At 38.1% G+C, this 11,716-nt stretch overlaps 1 pseudogene across 1 annotated transcript in view; it reads right to left on the bottom strand.

The window, feature by feature from the left end:
• Positions 1-1,345: 1,345 nt before the first annotated feature.
• The window catches only part of LOC115950214, a 29,064-nt pseudogene continuing 18,693 nt past the window's right edge, over positions 1,346-11,716 (bottom strand). The window contains exon 3 of the transcript XR_004083047.1: positions 1,346-2,070. The product of XR_004083047.1 is annotated as an SNW/SKI-interacting protein A-like (transcript). The remainder of the gene's footprint in view (positions 2,071-11,716) is intronic.

Here is an 11,716-nt window from a genome sequence, read left to right as displayed (position 1 = left end):
ATTTTGGTGAGAGTTTTTTACCTGAGGTGATACAAATTTTAGCTCAGTCCGGAAGCAGCTGTGCAGAGCAGAGTGGAACTCAATTCAGACAGAAAGCAAGACACTGTGAATGGGAGGAGAAGAAATATAAGAGAATAACTCAATTTTAAGGAGATCGAGTATCCTTTATAACTCGACATTCAGTTAATCGAGTTATATTAACCGACTTGAACTCGTACGCCTAACACCAAGACAGTGCGCAAAGCTTTAACAAGAGCATAACTCGAGATCTACATAGTCGGTTATATAACTCGTTTTCCTTATAATCGAGTTATGTAGGGTTTAAACAGACCAACTGCCACGCTGGACAACTAGCGTGGCAAAAAGCTAAACATAACTCGATTATAGTGTGATCGAGTTATTCACATAACTCAATTTTACATTTATCGAGTTACAAAACGGGGACATTTCCCTGATTAGTTTGACAAAGAGGGCACAACGCTGCTTATTTTGCCCAAAAAGGGCATTTGCCCATTTTCCCCACATTTAGCCTATTAAGTAATTCATACAAATTAGAGGTATGGGAACTCAATGAGATTTATCTCCAAAAGCAAGAAAATAACCTCCTTCAATAAATTTATTTTCTTCTATTAATGATACAGATCATGCTTAAAACTATACAGCTAAATAGACGTAAGCCCTTTGTAATCCTTACAAACTTGACCCATTCTTTATGTTTTTTCTCAGTTCTTACAATCTAGCATTGGCTACAGCAAAGAAAAACCCATTCAAGGAGTCAAAACAAGCTGACTGCTATCAAATGTAGAGCAAGCAAGGGATTGCCACAATGTAATTGCATCCCCAACATCTTAATGCATAACTAACGCAAGGACTTACAGGATATTACATACAAAATAATTACATCATTTTAACCACCAAAAACAGTGAAATTCAAATTCCTCACATACAACTTTACACAAATCACATAAATCCTAATACCATATAACTCCAATAAAGCAAGTTTGATTAGGACTTGATTCTCAAGAAAGAATCAATAGACTATGATCAGAATCAATGCACGAAGTTTATCAGCTATGAAACCTTGAACTTAAAATATCATTTAAAAGAAATATGAAATTTAAGAAAAAGATAACAAATAATCTAAAAGGGAACACAATTATAAGGTGCACAGCAAGCATAGCAGCAACAAACGTAAAAAATGAAAAACAATACATCGAAATTAAAAAACGGATTTGCATATCCTTCAAGGTTCTAGATTTGTATTTCAGCTACAACAATTTATATCAACAATACTAATAACAGTAAGGACTCGTTTACCATAAGCCCAACCTCCCCCCCTCCCCAACAAAAAAAAAAAAAGAAGCTACTAAACAGTCAACACCCTGATTCAAATCCAATGTGAGTTCTACTGGAACCACCTCCATAGCCATCTCGCATTGAAGATCCAGCACTAGCTCTCATTGAGCCTCTAGCACCAACTTCCTTGAGAGCTTTCTTACCAGTATTGACCTCTGACGAAAACTGACCCAGTCCAAAATAATCCTCCTCAAACTCAAGTGGCCCATCTCTAGGACCAGTCATCCGCAACTGTTCTGCGTTGCCATATGTCTCGACATCAACACCTTTGTTTGGCCTACTGTATAGGGTTGAAAGTGTTGGCTGAGCAGTAAACAAGGCCTTGCCATACACATGGTACTGGTCATCAGTTGCGAATCCAGAGTCCATTCCTTTGTCCTGGTTGAACAGTCTTTGGTCATACATAACCTCTCCTCCTCTTCCTGCCCCTCCAGTAGAAGAAGCCATGCAAAGAGCAACCTTCTCGCTAATATCACAATATATCTCTATCTCTTGTGATCTTGCTCTTCTTCGTCTTCCCCATCGCAGCATCCTTGTCCTCCAACCTTCTCTCCCTCTCCCTTTCGACGTCGCTCTTCACGCACTTTCTCACGCAGCATACGTTGTTCCTCCATAGTCTCCTTAGGCAGATGATCCTCCTTCTCATAGGCGCTTGCATGCTCATAATGAATTCTCATCGTATCAGAAGTATCTAAGGCTGCAGCGGCAGAAGCAGTTCTCTCAGAACGTGCCTTTTGAGCAAGTGCCCTGAGCTCGCGTTCTTTCCTTTCCTTCTCCTTCATGAGAATCTCCTTCTGAAGCTTGGATCTGATGGCTACAGCTTCTCGGGCCTTGTGCTCTGCAAGATACAGTGCTTCTAACAGGTTTGCAAAATTATTGTTGATGTGGACATCTTGAAGGGATCTACCACCAGCTACGAGACGCTTATCAAGAGGACGGTATAACCTTTAGGGTTAATCCAATTAGAGATGTGAAAGCTCGAAAATATGTTAAAAACACAAGAGCTGTTTAGACCCCAAAATTAAAGTTATGGCTCGATAGATTTTACACTAACTTAATTCTAAGTGCGGAATAGTGTAAATACGAGCGGATAAACAAACAAGCTACTCTAATCCATAATCAAGACAACATAGCAGTAAAATGGAATGTAAAAGAGTAGGGAAGAGAGATGCAAACACAAGATAACACGCTGATATGTTATCAAAGAGGAAACTGAAAAACTCGGCAAAAAACCTCTCTACCGCCCTCCAAGCGGTAATCGATTCACTAGACAATCAGTTGGGATACATGGGTTAGCAAGAGACCCTCCAAGCCTAATCTACCCGATGTACCTAAGCCCTCCAAACTCCTACTCCAATAAGGCTTCTTGGAACTGTGTCTTGTCTAGCTCTCCGGATCCCGCAACAAGCTCCATGTTGCATCAGCCATCCTTGGCTTCTTCCAATGCTTCCCAACAGCACCAAACTATCACTTGACACTCTGAAATGGTGTGGTAAGTGTTTGGCCTATCAACCTCTCAATGGTATGGAAATGGAGAGGTAGGAGTTGAGGAAAATCCACAAGCAATTATGTAGAGGATTATGGGTATAACAATCTCTAACTCTTAAGGTGTTTGGCTAGGGTTTTCTCTTAGAAGTACTCCTCAACATTTGTGGGTAATGTGGGTACAGAAAGTGTGTATCAGAATTGACAGTCTGGCAAAACAGAATGTCTCGCGGGTGTCTTGCGGGAAGGCCTTACCCGCGAGATACTCGCGAAACACAGTTGTCTCCATCCTGTCCTGACTCTTTGGATTCCAGCATGTGCAAGTCACATGGATCACTTTGCGAGATGCTTAGTCGCGAGATACCCACGAAAACTCTTCAGTCTTCAATTGCTTTAGTCTTCACACACTCTCTTTCTCTATCACACAACCCTTACAAACAAATCTCACAATAAATACAGGGTACAAAAAATTGAATAAAATTACAATCAAATTTGGCATGGAATTAAAACCAACAAAACACATAGTTGTAAATTACAACTTTACAAGATGCGAGGTGGAATTTTCCAGTCTTACTGGTCCTTCACAGTAACAGGGCAAGGAGGAGAATGCATGATTGGCATAGGTGGGAAGGCAGAGGCAGAAGGATTTGGAAGACGCTTATGCTTGAACTTAGGAGGATCAAGGGGACCGGCAGGCATCTCCAATATGTTGATTATCTTTAGCACCTGAGTTGAACGTAGCAGAAGCAGATTGCTGTGAAGGTTTATACTTTATTAAGGGCTGATAACATTATCCCAAGTGTTTATCAATACAATATCACAATAAAATAAAAAGTCTTAATATTCATACATTTAAATACTCCGTGTAATACAAACTAATTCTTTAACATTGATAGAGTGGGGCAGGGTTAAATTCCTAAACTCGTCCCCTCCGCGCCCCGATGTATAGGGACAATATCTTGCCCCATCTCCACCCCACAAAGGTGGAAAACCCACGTGGGGCGAAGCAAGGTGAAGCGGGTTAAGTTGTTGCAGATCAAGGCGGGGTAGGGAAAAATTGTCATCCCTAAAGCCAAGTCCAATCACCCATAGAAGTGTCAAAGATGCAAATTATGATTAGCCCAAAACTGGAACCACATTTTCTCTTTTTATATTTTATTGTCAGTTGTTTTCTATTCTTGCAACTAGGACTCTGAACTTTATAATTATGGTTAGTTGATTTTGAGTGAACCTTAATTGAATTAATTAAAATCAGTTGCATGTCAAAATTTTATTTTATTTTTTAAATTTTAAGGCAAGAATGTAATTAAAAAAAAATGGATAAATACTAAAGATAATTATAATTTTTTTAATTTTGATAAGTCGTCTTGTAACATAGATAGTTAATTTAAAATCAAAATTTCTAAGTATGCTTTAATTTGAAAGTAGTTTATAATTCGTAATTATGCCAACTACCACTTACTCCTAGAAACTCCTCGAATTTAATTTTGGCATTGTTTTAGGTTCTAACTTCAATTTAAACATCCTGGAGGGTAACAAGACTTCAAAAACTCCTAGATAGAGGGATGAGAGGGAAATTTAAGATTTCTAATCTATTATCCTCTATAAATTAATAAATAATAATAGAGTGGTATAGCATAAAAAGGAATTAAAAGATTTTTATTTATTTATTTATTTAAGAAAAAAATAAGTTGTTATGACAAGAGTATTAATGACAATTTTAAATTGTTTAATGAATAAAGTATATTCTTTATCTATAGAACGAACTTTGGTGAGATATAATTTTTCTTATTTAAATTTATAAAACCGTTGTTTGCTTTGCCTTTATATGTTTCTATGATGGTCTTTATCAAAAATTTTATGAAGTTCGTCTACAATTTAAAAAATATATAAAGAGATGTAGGGGTTGAGATTCAGTGAGAGAAAGTGAGAAATAGAGAGTGAAAGGGGGAGAAAAGCTCTCTCTCTCTCTCTCTCTCTCTCTCTCTCTCTCTCTCTCTTAAATGTTTATTTTGTAGATAAACCTTTTTGAGGGTTTGTCAAGGTCATATCCAAGTTGAACCCATGCTAAAATCTCAAAATGCTAGAAGTTAAGATTATAAAGATCTTAGATTTATAGGAAATGAATTAGAGAGAAAATTGAACAGCTCATTAATTAAATTAATTGGTAAAAAATAGTAGATCTATAGACCAAGGGAATCAATCTCGTACCGGAGGTTGTACCGGTTTGACTAGTGGAACAATATATTTCAGTATTGGTCAATACCAGTGTACCGTTTCGAGTTTATCGTTATATATATATATGTATGTATGTATGTATGTATGCGCACGCGCACACGTGCGCGTGTGTGTGTGTGCATTATAATAAATATAAAAGTTTACCATAAGACATTACCTCAATTCAGAACAAATTATTCATAGTTTTAGACTTTAGCATCAATTAAAAGAAAAAAAAAAAACACAATATAAAAAATAGAAAGCTTTAATTGTTCATTGCATACTAAGAAAATAAATAATACTAATAAGTTAATGTAAGTAATTTACCTTTCTGCCCTTAAAAAAAATTTAAAAATTACAAAACTAAACCAAAAAAAAAAAAAAGGTTTTTTCCTATATCAGCTAGTGCGCCCGATACTGGCTAGTAATGCCTAAAATCAGCCGCTATGGTTGGTACATGGCCGGTATTTAAACCGATACAAAACGTTGGCTTTTCGATACCAGTATATGTACCAGTACGGTACATACCGGCCGGTACCAGTACGGTATCGACCACCTTGGTATAAACTCACTCACTCTATCTAATCTCTAATTAATTTGGCAATTTTTCTAATAAAAATTAAAATAATCCTCCTCATTTGCTAATTTGCTAATTGTCTCCACCTTCAATATGAACAAAAGGTTGTTCATAATCCTCCTCATTTAAAGCTACACTTCCAACAATATCATGCCGGTTGTATTGTTGTTGTATCATCGTATCTCTTCTCAATTGAAGTCAAGGCTTGTAGTTGCCTCCTCTACAATTCCACTTCATCTTCTAAGCCATTTTGAACCCTTCTACCCATTGGTCCATTGGCTACAATATCATCTTCCTCTATTATAAGAATAGCTGACTTCTTTCCCCTGCCTTTTCTTCCCCTCCCTATCATCATGGCTTCTTGCTGCTATAAACTATGCTAATGCAATTAAAGGGTGTGGTTAACAAAAGAAAGGTGTTAAGAATCATAATTAACAGTCAAGATTGAATTTTGATGGTTCTTACTAACCGAAGATTTGTAATTGTACCTCTCACTCTCACTCTCATAGGAATATATATGGCTACTTACTAACTGACTTCTTCTCTCTACTCTATAGACTATAACTATGACTAAGTACCCGTTTGTTTCAACTTTTAGGAGTTGAAACGCATGTTTCTGTAAAAGCTGGAGCAACTTGTGTGTTTGGTTCAGCCCTGGTTCAGCCCAAAACGCAACTTTTTGGAAAAAGTTGCGTTTTGGGCCAAGGCTGAGAACGCGCTGAGAATGCGCAAAACTTATGGAGCTCTAGAGGTCCATAAACAAAACGTCCATGCACTTTCTGGAACTATCCGTTGGGCTCTTCCTTCAATTAGCAAATTAACCTTGATAAAAAGTCCTCAATTCTCACGCTCATTCCTCTCATCGTGCTGCTACAAACACAGCACCACCCTCACCAGTCTATCACCACAATCAACAAAACCCATTTCAACATTTGATAATCCAAACACAAAATCAACAAAACCAAACCAAAAATAACTCAAAATCAACACAAAATAACTTAAAATCAACTCAAACCCCATTGGAAAGCCCATCACAAACCCAACTCAAAATCAACCCAAAACAAAATCGACTCAAAATCAAACCCAAAATCCATAGAAAAAAAAAAAACCAAAATCCCAAAATCCACCCAAAATCCTTATGTTTCAATCATCTTCATCTTCTTCATCATCATCATCATCATCATCATCTTCTCTGGAGTGTGACAAAAAAAAAAATAAAGAATAAAGAAGGAAAGACAAAATAAGGAAATAAAGAAAAAAGACGAAAAAAGAGATGCAGAGATGCAAAGACTTCTTCATCATCATCTTCATCTTCTTCTTCATCATCATTAGCTTTCGAACTGTCAAAAAAAAAAAAAAAAAAAAGAGATGTAGAGACTTTGAGGGATGAGAGAGGGGTTTAAAGTGTGTGGAACATTCTGGAGTGGAGTGTGAAGTGGAAGGGAAAAAGACGAAATAAGGAAATAAAGAAAAAAAGTAAGGGCACGTGTGTGGAGTAAGTGGCAGGGAAAAAGAGGAAAGAAGGAAATAAAGAAAAAAAAATTAAGGGTACGTGTGTGGAGGAGAAAAAAAGAGGGAAAAAAAAAGAATGAAATATGGATAAAAAAATAAAATAAAATAAGGGAAACATAAAATAAAGAATAAGAAATTAAAATTGAGAAATACTATCACAATATTTTCATAATACTTTCACAATAAATCTTATGTGGTAGGTTATTATTAGTTAATATTGGTGAGAAAAAAATAATTTGTTTAGAAAGAGAAAAAAATAATTATAATAGTACGTTCAAATTAAAATCAGTATAAATTATCACAATACTTTCACAATAAATCATAAGTGGTAGGTTATTATTAGCTAATATTGGTGAGAAAAAAATAATTTCACAATATTGATTTAAGTATGAAATAAACTCCCTTATATGTACATTGTCCTTTTTGGTAATTTACCTTTCAAACTGCCATTTTTATAAGTGCTAGCCAAACACTCAGTTTTTTTAAAAAGCACTTTTTAACAGTTTTTACCAAACACTCACTTTTTTAAAAAAACACTTTTTCATTATGCACTTTTTCAAAAAACTGAACCAAACTCACCCTAAGTTGGTTACCGCCACCTATTGCCTATTAATATTAATATTAATTAATTTTATTTTAAATCATTCTAATAAATATATGTGTAAAGTATAGTATAATAATATTTTATGTTAATTGATAAACTAAAATTATTATTTTTTAAATTTTAGAAGCTAATGTGGCATTTATAAAATGCCAAATAATTTTTAATTTAAAAAAATATTATTTAGAAAACAAAACACTACCGTGTTTCTCTTCCTCATCTCACTCTCTCTCAAACCCTAAACCATCATCATTTAAACTCTCATGATTGGAGCTAGTTATAGTTGACCAACTCCATCATAAATAGCCATTAGAATAAGTTTTGATCTAGGGTTTCCAAGGTTTGGTTTGAGAGATAGAGAGGTTGAGATTGAGTGAGAAAAAGGGGGAGGAAAGCCACTACCATAATGGCAATAGGGAGCAATGATGAGAAGCTTAAAGGGATGGCTATGGAGGATTGACCTATTGGTTTGTAAGAGAGATTGGGGAAGGAGAGAGAGAGATAAATGAGAGTTTGATCCATAATCTCATCTTTCAATCATAATTTTAAACTATAAAAGTTTGCACTTTAAATATTTGATCAATGACCTAATTATTGATCTTTGATCGTCTTGAAATTTTGCAAACAATGAGGATATACGAAGGTAATGTCTAAAGCTGTCATTAAATGTTTATTTTGTAGAAAAACCTTATTTGAGGGTTTGTCAGGGTCAAATCCAAGTTGAACCCATACTAAAATCTCAAAATACAAGAAGTTAAGATTATATAGATCTTAGATTTACAGGAAATAAATTAAAGAGAAAATTGAACACCTCATTAATTGAAATTAATTGGTACAAAATAGTTTAATTATATATTTAGCATAGACTCACTCACCCTATCTAATCTCTAATTAATTTGCTAATTTTTTCTAATAAAAATAAAAAATAAAAAACCTTAACTACTACAATTAGTGAAACAAAAATAATTCATTGATCATCTCACTAATGAACAAACTCTCTAATTACAATGTGTCAACTGAATTAATGAAATCACGTAACTTGCTCATGTTTTAACTAAAATAGACACACTTGTATACGTTGAGTAAAAAGTTTTTTTTTTTTTTTTTTGTCTCTCTTAAATAGATTTTAGTCTCTTTCAAGTATTATGGGTTCTTTATCATAAAGAAATGAGAGTTCTAAGCTATCAACCGTTCTTATGAGACATACTCATATTTGTGCTTTATTTGAGGTTAAAATCCATTTAAGAGGGATGAAATAGAAAATATTTATTTCTTTCTCTCTCTCTCTCTCTCTCTCTCTCTCTCTCTCTCTCTCTCTCTCTCTCTCTCTCTCTCTATATATATATATATATATATATATAGGTGCAGTAAAGTAAAAGGGAAGGGAATTTGTGCAAGAAATTAAAGGGATGACATAAAAGTAAAAGGGGGAGGGGATTGCTTGACAATAAAATGGATGACATAAAAGTAAAGGTGAAGGGGATTTCTTGAAAATAAAATGGATGACAAAAAAGTAAAGGAGAAGGGGATTGCTTGAAAATAAAATAGATGAAATAAAAGTAAAGGGGAGGGGGATTGCTTGAAAATAAAATGGATGATGTAAGAACCAAGTATAAGACTTATGGGCCTTAGATCACTTGGGCTCACAATCTATTTGTAGTGGGTTTGAAGATTTCCTACTATGGGTCGTTCTCGGCAGAGAGACTCAAAGCAACGCCCAGTTGATATTCACTCCTTCACTGTTTTCTCTCAAATTTTCTGAACCCCTTTCTTCTCCCAACTTTCTTCTATTTATAGCCAAGGTTAGTGGGGAGATTATGATTACAGCCACCGTTAGTGCTACTGAAGGTCCAATATTATCTGATTAAAGTGGATGTTCAGGTGGGAGGACGGTGCGGCATTTATGATCTTGGAACTTGGTTCCATCTTGCCCGATTATGTTCGGCAACTCAGTTTCCTGTGCAAATCGCACCTTCCCGGGAATGGTTTATATACATGACCGGAAACTTTTGACCGACCACCACTTGGACCTCAATACCTTACACTTGTTTGTTCATCAAGGAAGCTTCAAGAAGGGCGCATGAGAATTGGACCTTTCTGATGGGCCTGTGCCTAAGGCCGGCATAGGACTGGGCCTAGGGCCTGTATGGGCCTGTGCCCAAGGACGGCATGAGGCTGGGCCCAGGGCCTGTATGGGCCTGGGATCTCGGTGCCGTACAATAGCCCCCCCTTGATTCATACTCGGTCGCCGAGAAGAATCAAGGAGCTGCCTGGGCCTTTTGACCTCGGGAATCTTCTAGCCTGGGACTTATGACTGTCGCTTCTCATTAATATTCATCTCAAAAGACGCGCCGTTTCGCGGCGCCAGGCGCAGTCGTCATCATTACCTGACGGTTCGTGAACCGAAGCGGCGTGCGAATCGGTTACGCTTGGCATTCGCTGGGTCGCTCGTACACTGTGCCCATTTATTGCTTGATTAGGCGTTTCTTCTTCCCCCATCTCTTTCTGGCTCTATAAATAGTCCCCCTCTGAACACTATTCTATTTTTCCTTTGCCTCTGATCTTTAGTGCTTACTCTATGCCGACCACATTTCTGTGCGCTTGCTTGCTCAGTGTTCTTTTCCTCCTTAGAACCCAAAGTAAGTTTTTCTTCCCTTTCCTGTTCCTTCAGCTTTATTTCTTTGAGTTCACTTTCGTAGTTTTTAGGCGTTAGATATGGGTTACTCTTACCTCCTAGAATCCCCTGCTGCTTTGGCTACCTTTAGGAGTAAATTTAACATTCCCAATGACGTGGATGTGGCTTACTGCCATGAGAGTGATATTGAACTCCACCGAGGGCAGGGTACAGCCTTCTTTCCTTTGATGTCCATTTTAGAAGGTGGGGTCGAGTTCCCCGTAGATCCCCTCCTGATAAACGCACTCACTTACTATGGGCTGTGCCCCGACCAGCTTCCCCCCAATTTTTACCGGGTAGTTAGTTGTGTCAGTAAGCTGAACCACACCTTTAACTTACAGTTAGACCACCACGATATTAACCAAATGTATAGGCTCTGTGGGAGCAAGGCCACCAATTATTACCTAAAGACAAGAGATGCTCGGGTACGGCTGATATCATGCCTACCTGATTCGAACAGGAACTCCGCCGGGGAGTTCGTTAGGGTGCGCGGCAATTGGTTTGCCGGGGAGATCCCTTGCCCCCTTACACAGCGTGAAGTGGGTTCGTACCATCCCCTTCGTACAATTGCTTTCCTCCCCCCGTACAATCTTTATTATAAGAGACTAATGTGTCACCTGTTCTTTTGCAGATGGCAAAGTGTTTGTGCAGGACCTCAGACCCGTCCACTCCAAGGATTTAAACTTCGTCCTCTGTTCCGAGATATACGTGCATTGGGACGGGCAACTACGGGCCTCTCACTTGATCCTCGGAGTGGAGCCGGTTTATTCTACCTGGCAGCCTTTCAAGCAGGCACTGATAGTTGACAGCCCCCTGCTATCGTATATAGACGTCCGGTACGTGAACTTTTTGCCGCCGAAGCTTACAACCGGGGAAGCGAGGGAATTTGGTCGGCGGTTTACTTGTGCGGACGAGCTAGCCCCTTTGCGAGATGAATCCGCAGAGCAAGCATCCCGGGGCCTCAGGGAGATAGCCCACGAAGCCATACAGCAAGAAGAACAAGCGCAAGAGCAGCCCATTCCCGAGAACCCAGCCGCTGTGCCTCAACAACAAGCGATAGAAGCGGCTGCCCTGCTAGCTGAAGCTATCCGATCTAGCGGAGAGATGGTATCAAGGAAGGTGATGTCAATAGAACGGTTCGTGCCCGGTGCTCGGCAACCCAATCAGCCCCCGCCTTCTCAGGGCCGGGGTCAATTGCCTCAGCCCCCATCCCCCTCGCAGGCCGGTCGTGCCAGAAAGAAGCAGAAAGTTACCGACCAACCTTCCACGGTCCTGGGGGATGCCGCTGTCCAGA

Source organism: Quercus lobata, chromosome 6 (assembly GCF_001633185.2).
Source record: "Quercus lobata isolate SW786 chromosome 6, ValleyOak3.0 Primary Assembly, whole genome shotgun sequence".
Taxonomy (NCBI): Eukaryota; Viridiplantae; Streptophyta; class Magnoliopsida; order Fagales; family Fagaceae; genus Quercus; species Quercus lobata.
The sequence above is the reverse complement of the archived record's forward strand: the minus strand, read 5'-3'. Positions and strand labels throughout refer to the sequence as shown.